The sequence below is a fragment of the Linepithema humile genome, chromosome 3, assembly GCF_040581485.1.
Source record: "Linepithema humile isolate Giens D197 chromosome 3, Lhum_UNIL_v1.0, whole genome shotgun sequence".
Taxonomy (NCBI): Eukaryota; Metazoa; Arthropoda; class Insecta; order Hymenoptera; family Formicidae; genus Linepithema; species Linepithema humile.
In genome coordinates this window covers 21,692,890-21,705,665 of record NC_090130.1, presented here as the reverse complement: position 1 = coordinate 21,705,665, position 12,776 = coordinate 21,692,890, and the positions used below count along the sequence as shown (strand labels likewise).

The 12,776-nt window shown below is 37.1% G+C and overlaps 1 long non-coding RNA gene across 2 annotated transcripts in view; it reads left to right on the top strand.

Annotated features, from left to right (window-relative positions):
* Nucleotides 1-12,776, top strand: part of LOC105668757 (uncharacterized) — a 116,586-nt gene that overhangs the window by 11,222 nt on the left and 92,588 nt on the right. Inside the window, exon 2 of one of the 2 annotated variants that reach the window (XR_010889505.1) lies at nt 675-795. This is a non-coding gene — a long non-coding RNA (uncharacterized lncRNA). Of the gene's footprint in view, nt 1-674; nt 796-10,662; nt 10,909-12,776 lie in introns of those variants that run through there. The other variant, XR_001100165.2, reaches the window with a different exon arrangement.

Here is a 12,776-nt window from a genome sequence, read left to right as displayed (position 1 = left end):
TTTTTACACTAATGCATTTCACTTGGACGCGTTTACGGTTCAAAGTGAATTTAGTAACTTATTTCAACTGCAATTTTTAGCGATAATAATGTCTGCGTAACTGGAATATTTTCCAAGAATTAGTCGTGAAAGAGCAAATAGCAAAAATAACTGAGGAGACGTCATCGTTGTCGTCTACTAAGCAATATTTAGAGTCCTCCGTAGGGAGAAGCGATCGCAGATCTATTTACGCGTTTCTGCGCGTCTCGGAATTTTGGACGGCGAAATTAAGCGGCGGTATCGCCGTGCAAATTAAATTCCTACGCGAGCCGACCGGCCGGTCTTCTCCCGTGGCCGAATATAATTCGCTGTGCTTATCGATCGATCGTCGGCCGGTCCGTCGTCGATTCCGGTTGGAATTCCCCGTGCCTTCAGGAAGAAGGCTGTGATTAGGACGTTTCGTGATACACTGCAACTATCGAGTTAATATTTGATGCCCGTTGCGCTAGTTTATACGCGCAGCAGCATCGTTTTGCTTAAGCACAATATCATTAATTCATGAGATATCGAGAGTTGTAGTTTAAACAATGAAAAATGTTGCTAACATTTGCAGAAAATGTTAGCACTTTTTATCCTGCTTTTATTTCTTCATAAAATGATTACATATTAATGTCAACGTTTTTGTTCTGACCTAGGTCTGGGATCATTCTGTATAATCAGTCTGCGGTAGGGAGTTGTCTTTGTCATCGACCAAAGTTCATGTCTTCCTTCCACTTCTTCCTTCCTGGCGCCACGCAGCACAACTTCATCGTAACGGTGAGTAATTCCTCGAATCTGTCTGTCTCAGTTTCCCGTTCGTTCCTCGCAATCGGCTTTTAGCGTCAGCCGCAAAATTCCGCAGAAATTTCGCACGTATTCGCATAATGTTCGAACGGGTCGCTTGGCGACTCGTCGACGTATTCGACTACGGAATTAATAAATCTTCACGCGCGCACGTTATTATTTCATTCGACACGCCATTCACATTATTAAGCATAGAATATTGGAATGCTAACGTTGCCGTATCGTTAAGTATTCGGCGTATAACGGTTTAGTGTAATCTCTCTGTATTTCCGTTATTATTCTTCGTCTTTTGAAGATCTCAGACGAAGCGAGAGATATCGGTATCTCGAAGGTGCGATTATAGATTCGAGTGAATACGACTCTTTTGCGTAATACTTGTGTTATATATGCAGGCTCTATACGTGTAATCAATGCGAAGTATCTCGCAGATATTTTGACAAATTTCGCATGAATATTTCTCAACAGATTTACGATATTAAGTTTACATTAACATCGTAATTAAGCAACATACCTATTAGATAGACTCCAGTTAAACGCCAAACAAGATTATGGTATCTGTTCGTATGATTAAAGCTTAATTTGTTAAGTGCTTTAATAATTATTACTAATAATTATTATTGAAATATTTCTGTGACGTAATGCAATATATTATTATACAATTCAATTCGGGTAGTTAAATAATTGAAAATTGTTTTATATATTTTGGTCGGTATTATTATATCGGTTTCAAGCTTAATTTATACATCTAACAGCTTGATTTTATCAAACACTCCCTTATTCTGAAATTTCTTGATTCTTCTCACAACAGGGATGCTTATACGTTCACTAAAAGAAATGTTCTATAGAACGAAAACATTTCTCGGTTCCATATATAAACGAGCCGTGACGATTCGATTTTAAAATGCTTGTCACGTAAGATGAGAACCAGATGAAGTTAGGCAACAAGTGAAAGATAAAACTACAGGGAGAGTAGAGAGGGAAACAGAAAGTAGACAGGCCAATTTTTCCCTTACTTGGACCCTTGGCCAAGTTTCTATCTCATCCCTTCCTTTTGTTATAGTTACTGAGTTCTAAGACGAACTAGAACGAGCCTTCAAAGAATGGGGTGTCTTTCGATCGGAAAAGGACAAACAAATGACATGGGTTAGATTTCCTTATTTTTTCTAGTTATTCGCTAACTGGTTGGCGTAAGAAAGAGACAGAGAGCCTCACATTCGATATGTGTCCTCTTTCAAATTGTGAACCTAGTGTTCCTTATTTTAAATAACGGTAGACTCCGATAAAGTGGTCATAAATATTCGACGATTGTTCTCTCTATGAAGGCCAATTTTCCTCTTATACTTATTTTTTCTTCCACATTGTTGTATTTGAATAATATACAACGGATATCCTTTCGAACGCCCACGTCGATCGTAATTATTACAAGAATAATGGCATAACTAGATAAGTACTTCGAACTTTTTATCATTTCGTTGTCAGAGGAAATTATTTTTTTAAACGAACAACATTAGTTTCAGGAGTTTGCATAGAATTTATTTTAGAGAAAAATTTCTTTCGAATATAATACCAGAGTGTGTATGTATTTAAAAAATTACTTGTTAGGCAGTTCGGAGAAAATCCGTGATTAATCTCGAAGTAAAAATGAAAAGATCTTCTAGTAGTATTCCACTCGCGCGATGAAGAAGTGGACACATGTCGGTGGACTATAAAATTTCCATACAGAACCAATAATGCAATGTTGTCGAACAACGCAATTTGTCTATATTTTCGACGGAACCACTTTCCAGACCGCCTATGCGCGCGCGCACGCGATGCAAATTCAAACGTCAGAGATATTAATTGTGCATTTCGACCGATGCTCATCGTGCTCATTTGGATTTTTCCTGTTTATTTAATCGGCGAATCGGACATGCCGAAGAATGTCGCCAGACGTATACAAAAAAAAAAACAACAATTTATTTCATTGTATTAAGTAAAAACAAACGGGAGCTAGTTTATAAATTTAATATAAAAAAAATTTAGCATTTTCAAAAAGAAAGAAAAAAACGCGACACGTGCAAGACATTAAAGCTGTATTTACATTCTTATTTGTTTATGATTTAAGTATTGAAATTCATTAAATGCGAAATAAAGCATGACATAAAATAAATTCTAAAATAATGTTTCTTTAACATTATAAAGTGATTATAAATACGGAATATAATCTTCATTCTTTGTACTTAAATAAAAGCTGTACAATTTATAATAATTCGAACTTCATAGGTCTTTTTCTAGTATCCATGATCTATTGAATTTTAAAAATAAAAAAAAAAATTGCATGAAACACTGACCTCGAGTTGATTTTATTTAAACAAATTTTCTTTCTATACTTACATTGTAAAAAAAGACTTTGAGTTAAAAATGACCAATAGGACTAATTTAAAAAACCAATCATTAGACTCAATCCAGGTTCAGGCAAGCGAACTTTAAGATACCTAGATTTGAATCTAATGCTAGTGCAAGCGGCGCGTTGTGTTCGTCTATTCCGCTTTTCGATTTATCCAGCGCTTTTGGCTCTCGATCCGGGATAACCGGGACGGGCGCATGGATCCCGCCGATTGTGTGTCGAAGAGCGATGACGAAGCCTTTACTGGAATCCGGTCTCTTCCTCTCCCCCGTCGCCTCCCAATGTTGCATCGCGATCGAAGGAAGAGGAGCCTCTTCTCGGGAGCGATTACGCCACCGCGCACTCCTCTCGCCACTCGGCCGCGCGATCTGCGCTACACCACACACCACAGAAGTGCCTCGGAAGCCGAGGAGGATGCACAAAGTAAAAAGGACGGTGAGTGGAGAACGCCGACGATGACGACGGCAACGAGAGGCGGGTGGCGAAGGGAGAGCGCGGGGGAAAGGGTGTTCCAGCCGTCGTCCCGGATGTGCAGCATCATTACACGGCATTCTTCGACGATACAAGCGTCCGGGATCTCTCTTTCTCTCTTGTGCCCTCTCACTCTCGCGACTCACGCAGACGTGAAAACGCGCGTAAGCAGGCTGCCCACGCGGAAAGGGTGAAGCGATGGGGAGGAATATCGGGGACGGCGAAAGGAGATATGAGATCAGATACGCGAAACGGGGGTACGATAACCCAATTGGAATTGAGTATTGAAAAGTTAAAGAGAAAATGCGTAGGTTTGAAAGAGAAAAAGTCTAAAAGTGAAGGCTTATCATATTACAAAATTCTTTTGACATTAGCCTTTGAAAATACATGAATTGACAGCTTTCATCTAAATGTAAGGAAGGAAGGTCATATTGTTACCTAATCACATATAAAATAAATGATATCTATATATTTTGTCATTTTTTACTTAACATTTTTGATGACTTTTAATATTGAGATAATAAATAAATAGTAAATGAATCTCTTACATTACGCAAGAGTGTAATTTTTTGCACGATTTATAAATAAAACTTAAATCAAAGTTCACCGGTTAAAATGCTCGGTTATTATCTTACGACGTAAATGCATGCACTGAATATCTCGGGCAAGTGAGTCGTATTATCGAGAGACGAATTACCGATTAAGGAGAAGACCGCGTTCCAGGAAACTATCGCTTCCTCGATTACTATGCGAAAGACGGCATTAGTGTCACGTAGCGTTCGCTCGTTTTCCGGGATATGGGGAGATCCCTCGATCATTTATGCAAATTAACGTTCCCCCGTTCTGGACGAGATCGCGGTTGAACACCGAGCAACGATTTGCCGAAGCGTAAATGAGCCGTCTATATCTTGCAGACAGCTCATTACATCCTCGAAATCTTATTTAAATAAAGTACGCCTGGTATCAACTTTTTCTCGCATCGTACTTTAATCTCACTTTGGCTTACGCACCGCATAAAGAAAAAAATCTTTTAAATATTTATATGCTTCGTTAAATCTCGCATTAAATACATTAAATTATCCTTTTCTGTAATTTTTACGAAGAAACTATGTTTAATCTTTTATAATTTTTCGACAATAAAATTTCACATTTTTGTTTACATGCAATATTAATAAATCTTATTGTAACTTATTTTAAATAACGAAGTAATTTTTAATCTTTGTTAATTGACAAATTAGTACATAAAAAGGTAAACTAACTCTTTTAATGAATTTGAAATAAGTATACGTATCTTCTTCAATTTTAACAAATAATTTATATTGCTCGAATAACACAATTTACATTCTCATTTATTATATAAACGCAAGGTGCACAACGTTAGATGACAACTGCTAAATCGTGACGTTCATCTATAGATGTCAAAGGGTTGACTCATCAATTGGTCGTGTACTAGTGTCATTCCCCGATCAATCGAAGTTCTCGAGGCCCTTAGGGATTTTTCTTCTAGGTCCGATTGCCGGACAACCTCATGCTCGTACGGAAATTGGATGCATTTCGATCTTTCGAACGAGTCGTCCTCGCGTCCCACAGGGCTGGAGGGAGAAGGTAAGTGGCCTAAGAGAGGTAGCGGTGTGTGTCGCTTCCACGGGCGTGCAACTCGCGCGTGTACGCAAACGCGTGCATACGCAACACGCACACACCCACGCCCCGGAGAACGGCGATCGTCGTGGTACACTCGGCTCGGAACCAGTGGCTCGTACGAGCACTTACGAAGGAGGTGGAGAGAGAGAGAATCGGATAGGAAGACGAGAACGAGCGGAACTGAGGTCCGCGGAGCTTCCTTTCCTTCGGACATGCCTGGCTGCCTCCTCGTCCTCTCCCACAGATTACGACCGACTTCTCCTCTCCCTCTGTGTGTGCTCTCCCGCACCTCGTTCCTTCTTAAACGCGCACTCTCTCTTTTCTTTTTTTAGCGCACTTGGTCTTATATTCATTTATTTCTATTTTTAGCTAATTATTTTGCGGTTACGCATAAAATTTGTAAAAATTGTTTTGGAGAAAATGATATTAAAGAGAACAGAACTGTCTTTCCATCATAATTTATATACATATATTAAATTTTTTTACAAATTGCACATTTTTTATTCTTCTACTCGCAATTTTTTTTTTCTTAAATCAATTTTTATAAAATTAGTTTATAGAGATTGCGACATTTTTTACTTAAAAAATGTTAATATATTAATATTTGATTCTATTTCCTATTTTTCCTAGGTTCCTAGTTTCCTAGTTTCCTATTTTTCCTAGTTTTTAAAATTTTAAAATTTGAAGAAATTATTTTTTACACTGAATTTATTTCTGTAAAGGAACCAAGTTTCAAGTTTTAATAAACAATTCAGTTTTTTGTAAATCTATTTTCCTGAACAGTAATACAAATCTTTTGGGTAAAAAAATTCTTAATTATTATATATTTATATATTTTATATGTACACTCATTTACATATTTATTTTAAATAACAAAATCAGTTCTCTCTCTCTCTCTCTCTCTCTCTCTCCTCCTCTCATTTTTTTCTATACACTTGCTTATCGATGTATGAGCAAGACAAAGCACGGTCGCTAATACCGAACGCGTAACGACAACGGTGATCGCGAGACCATTAGGAACGTCCCGGCCTCGAAAGGAGGAACTACGTTGGACGCACCTACTTCCGGGACGCGCTATGCCTCGTCGCGCCTTCACCTGCGAGGAACTCGTTCCGCGGGCCAGGCCGTGAAGAATCCTTGAACACTTAGTAACTGTCGTACATAGGAATCTTCTCTTAACCGCATTTAAAAAAATCTGAGCGACACATCTCATTTTTTTCATTTCGAGAAATAAAAATAGTTTTGTAAAAATTACGCAAAATTTAATCTTATTTATTAAATTAAATTTTTCGAATATATTAGAATTTGTGAGAAAAAAAGAATGCATAAGAATGCTTATTCAAATCGCGTATTTGATCGCAAGCTATGTTTTTTAATTTTCTGAAAGCGGTGTGCACATAAACTAAATTTGAATTAAAATACGAGAAAAAGTTGATGTCTTACGTATCACTCAAGCAAAACAACGATTTTTTTATTTACATATCTGGCAAATCCACGGTGAAAGCTTCATGATTGGAAACTGAGGATTGCGGGTTAAGAGCTTAAAGCTGAGAGTTAGAAGTTGGGAAAATGGAAGTTTGTACAAACATTCGGTATATGTTAAGCTACTTAATGCGTACAACAATAAGCCACTTCGTACTCAATGTTACACGTCCACATCGGACATGACAGGAGCGAACGCGTATATCCTTTTCATCGTCGCGGCCGATCGAATTGACCGTGGAGGTATGGGCGAGGCGCGACGAAAGTAACGGAGTGATCGTGAGTAGGAACGGATCGTGCGTGCCATACGGTAATACGCGGTGGGTACGCAACAATGGACTACCGCATGGCGAGCACTCGAAAGCCTCGCTGATGCAATCCGCGGCAAGTTGTGACACGCACACACAACGCATTGTGTCCGCGGCACACATAAATCGCGTACTTATCGCCCTGCCCTCCCGTAAGCAGCCTTGAGACACCGCATGTAATGCGTATTGGGTTCAGAGATCACAATTCGTATCTACACGACAGTCGTTCACGTTCCCGTTGCCGTCCGCTTGACTTCGCTCCTTAAGTCGATGTCAGACGACACGACAGTTCTAACTCGTATCCTTGTCAACATGTCCTGTCACGTGGAGACCTTTTGAAGAACCCTGTCTGGAAATTCTTTAACTTGAAACTCGAAGGGCAACACAAATGAACTCTCGTCGATCAATGAAACCATTGTTCAAACATGGGTTCAAAGTTTTCGAAAAAGCAACTTTTCGGAATGGATGTGGATCCCTCCCGCCACGCCCTGGGGGGCGGGGCGGCAGAATAAGGGAAAATGTTAAATGGCACTATGGGTCGAGTGGGGATCATTTGAAAGGGCGTTTCAAGACAAAAACAATGATTTTTGAAAATGTTCACTACGACTTTCCAGTCAAAAGTGGTGGTGGATCAAAAAAGGGGGGTGGACTTCCGAAAAGCTATCACCTCCGGTTTGGCTTATATTCAACCTAAATACTTATTTTATCTAGTAAATAATATTCCCAAATGGATTTTTGGCGCAAATGCTCCCTCCGCCCCCCAGCCCTTCTCAAAGGTTCAAAAATAAAACTGTTTTTGTTAATTATTTCAGAAAGTATTCATTGTACGGAAAAAGTTGTCAAACAAAAAATGAAACTCATAAAAAGCTCTACAAAGGTCTACATAAGGTCTTATACATATTTTATCTAACTCCAATATTTTAGTCGTTTTAACAATTAACAGTTGCCATATTGGATCTGCCATTTTGAATTTTGCAATTTTGACAACAGATTCGAATTCAGCAGCCCAAAAAACCTTAGGGTATCAAGTTTTGTGCAAATCTGTTGAAAATTAGTGAAGTTATTTAGAAATATACATATATGATACATTACCACGTTTGGCACTTTTTTTTTGTACATATGTATATGATACATTACCACTCAACTGGTTAAAGTGTCAGAACTCGAAAACTTTCGAAAACTCGAAGCTTTTTTTTTTAATTTTCTTTCATTCATGGATATTTTAGCTCAGATATTTTATACTTTGTACCTTAAAAAACAGCCTGACTGAAATCTGAAAAAACAGTCTAACGGTCATCTGTGCAGACGGTAGGATATTTTTGAAAAAAAATAAAATGAGGAGCATAAGTTAGCCATTGGAAACCGAAGATACCATATTTGCACCAGATGTGTGCTACATTTTTACTATTTCCGATTTCCTAGCAAATTCAATTCGTCAGAAAACAACTATTTCGAAAACTAGTTAGAAATATTTCGTGTGATTTGAGCTTTACAGCCGCGCGTTATTCCACAGTAGCGAACCACTCGGTTGAGGAGTCGATATTGCCTTGATACCGCGCTCACGGTGCACGATTTATTAATCCACCACGTGGTGCACACGCCCGAAAGACAATGGCTTGTATTCTCAGCGCGCATTTACCGCTAAATGCGTCTGCCGACTCTCATTTCGTGTTTAACTCGCGTGTCACGCTCATATTAGACAAATTGAGCTCAAGATCGGACCGTCACATTTACCGCTAATTACATGGTGAGAACATCATCGGCACGTATTCTTTATTTAGAGCCATATTTAGCGCCGCATTTAACGCTAAACGCAGTCTTCCGATTCTAAGCTTTGTGTTTAATATGAAGATTACGTTAACGTCAATACGAGGCGAGAATCAGATATTTGTGTATTTAACACTAAAGCGGAATATTACTGGGTTATTATGTTTATTGTGCTAATAGAAATGTAAATGCAATATTCTTAAATATTAGTTTGTAGACAATCTCTTAGTAAATTTCAACTTGAAGTGTAATTATATATGATCGAACAATTATATCGAAATAATTGATTTATACTTAATTACAAAATATAGTTTGGTACAGCCACAAGTTAAGATCTTAAAGAATAGTTTTAAAAATAATACACGAGATATACTATTATATTAGAAATTATCAGTGCACAAGTAAACAAACATTTGTTTTAATGTTTCGAAAGATTTAGCAATGAAAAAATTTATTGCAAAATAGATTCCGAGAAAGCAAGATTGTTTCAATCACGTGTGTGATTGAAACTTACGAAGGCGAATAAGATGCAAAATGATTAATGTTCTCATTTGACGTTCTGCCATATTTGCAATGCAAATTAAATATTCCGTATAGGATATCCCGGAACTAAACGGTTGACTCGGTCACAAAAACTAGAGGTCAAGGCAAGAAAAATAGCAGTTGTTTCGAATGGATAATAGTTATACGGAACTATTTAATATACAAGTAAACATATCTTTTAACTTAAGTTAAACTGAGTTGTAAGAATAAAAATAGGATAACAAGATTTTTTTCCAGTTCCTTCTATTTCGATTCTATTTTGTGACAAAAAATTAATTTTGTTTAAATATTGATTGCCAGAATCAATAGAAAATGTCTAAAAAAAAAAACTTTATTTTACTGCATTTTAGCTAAAAAATCTATTCTAAATTTCCCAAAATTGAAAAGCTATATATACGACACTCTCGATATCACATACAACATATTTTACAAAAAAAAAGATTAATATCGGTCGTAATTCATCGTATGCATCCATGTAATGTCCAACCATTGGTGTGTTGTGCGCAAGTATACCTACTTTCTCCCACAACTCGGTTCTATACATAAGCTACTCGTTCAATATGTGACAATTAAGCTTTTTCGTCGTGTTACGTAGCACGCCCTCCGGTAAGAATCTGTTTATGGCGACAGAGACGGTGACGTAAAATCATCAACGAGCGGCCGCGCAAAAAAGAAAACTTTGGACAACTACGTCACTATCGCAAATGTCCCAGTCTTCATCGAGTTCCTGTACTCCGCGCGCTTAAATAACAGCAGGAAGCCGTTTCGGTTGCATAATATAGACGTTGCACAATCGATACCTTCACCTTATGCGCGTTTTATGTCGTCGTGCTGAGAGAAAATCCTGGTCGAAATGAGGGTGCACGATAGAATTTCACATGCATTCAAAATTTGATCCTGTACTGATCTGATGCAAAATTTTATTCAACGTTAGTTTGGTGGGATCTGATAGAACCTGACACAATTTTCTAAAACAGCTTCTGTCGTACATTGATCGTATCATAACTTCAATATAATATAAAAATATAACAATATTGAAATGCGTATACATATCACGTAGTGGACTCGCTAATATTTATTTTTTCTATAGTTTCTTCGTGGAAACTGATCGAAATCTTGAAAGTGTCGCTCGAATCTTCTTGTTTACGTCACGTGGAATTTTGCGCGTTTGCTTTCCTGGAAACGACGTTCGCGCCGAGAAATAAATACTCGGTGTGTTCCCCCTCTCTTTCGTTTATTATCGTAATCTCCTCACAGTCGCATCGCATTAGCGCGGGCCTACGGGCGAATTATACCCGCTGAAATATTTCTCGCGGATTTTTATCAATCGAAAATGTATTTCGTGTACAAAAGTGTCGAAAATATTAGATTGAATCACGGGTGATCGTTTTATATCGTATATCTATTAATCAGCGCGACTGCAATTACATTCATAAACGCGACCTAACCTGCCCGAACATTACACAAGGCACATTTCTAATGTAAAATGTAAGTAAACTAGTTGATTAGTGAATTAATAAATTAGTGAAGCTTATATATATATATATAGTTTTATGAATGAATTAATGAATTATTGTTGCTTATACATGTAGCTTATAAATTTTACGTTCAGATTATTTAGAAATTTCGTGAAACGTTTTTAGAGCGAAAAATTCGACGTTGTTTGTTCTCTCTCTTCAATTTTTTGTAATGTCTTTCAATCCTTTACCCTCTCTTCCAATTTCTTATGTCTTACACATCGCATTAGCACGAACTCGCATTTGAATTGTGCTTCAAGTGTTTCTCACGTATTTTTATTCGTCGAAATTATATTTCGTGTGCAAATGAGTGTTGAAAATGTTGAATTTAACGACGGGCGATTGTTTCGGTATATCTGTAAAATTAAAATCGCAATTAACGCGTCTTTTTTTTTATGTTTTTTATGTTGTTGTAAGCGATATTGAAATAACCCGTCTGAATCTGAACATTACATATATATGGCATTATATACAACACATTTTAAAAGTTCCAATTTTGCAAAACGTAAATAAATTAGTGAATTTATTATTAAATTATGAATTTTACAAAACGTCAATAACTTGATAAATTATCATTATTTATTAAGTATGCAAAAGGATAATTCAAAATTTTTTGCCGAAATAAACTTTTATTTTTAATAAATTAATACACTTTTAATTAAAATATTGATGATTTCAATATTGTTATCGATGACCTTGCATCATTTATCAGGCAGCTTATAAATACCGTACTTGTACAGGCTTTTGGTAGCTGGGGCGCGATAAAGTTATCAATTTCGTATCTCGTCCAACGTTCGGAAGTGTATATCCTGTAAGGCGTTCTGCATCAGCTGAAACAAGTGGTAGTCGACAAGGGCAATATCTAGAATATACACCGTGTGGGAATTTCCCAGCTTAGCGATAGTAGAATGTTTTTAACTGATTGAGTGATATGTTATTGTGGAATAATTTTATCTGCCTTTTCCTTTACCGTGATATAGATATTTTTCATTTTCCGCATCCTTTAAACGGAATAGTGTTTCACTTTTCCGAGACGAGACGAGATTTGGGTTGATATCGATCTTGTCTCGGAAAAGTCTCGATGATCAAGTCTCAGTCTCGTCTCAATTGATCTCATCTCAATCTCGTCTCGATAAATATAAAAATCAATATAAAAATCGAGAGTTTCGATGTCTCGATCTCGATTTCGTCAAAATTTAATCTCAGTTTCAGTCTTGCCTCGCCTTGTCTCGTGAGACGAGACGAGAATCTCGATTTTTGAAAGTCTCGATGAAACACTAAAACGGAATAATTCGACTTCGTAGTGATTAGCTAATACTTTGCTGGAACAGCTTATAAAAATAATATATATAGCGATTCCTTCCATATAACGATCGTCTCATATAGCGATCAATTCTTTGTACTTAGATTATCTATTTTAGTGCGTTGAACTAGATTTGCCGGGACGCACCTAGCGAGAAGTTAACGCAACTTATTCTCCTTCCATCCTTTTTGTAAACGCCCTAGGTTATCTTTTGTCGCTGGAATTCGGCGACAAAAAAAATTGTCCCACGTATTGGTTGGTTATTGGATAATGAATTTTTAAAGTTTCTATCAAAATTTTAAAAACTATCTAACAACCAATTGATACGTTGGACAAACTTTTTGCCATGAATGTAATTTCAACCTTATACTTTACATTAATGCCGATTCGCAGTCGAATTATGTCCGTCGAATGTTTCTAACGTAATTTTATCCATCGAAAATGTATTTCGCACAACGAGTATCGAGAATGCCGAATTGAATGACGGGCAATTGTTTCAGTACATTTATTAATTCACGCGATCGTGATTAACATAT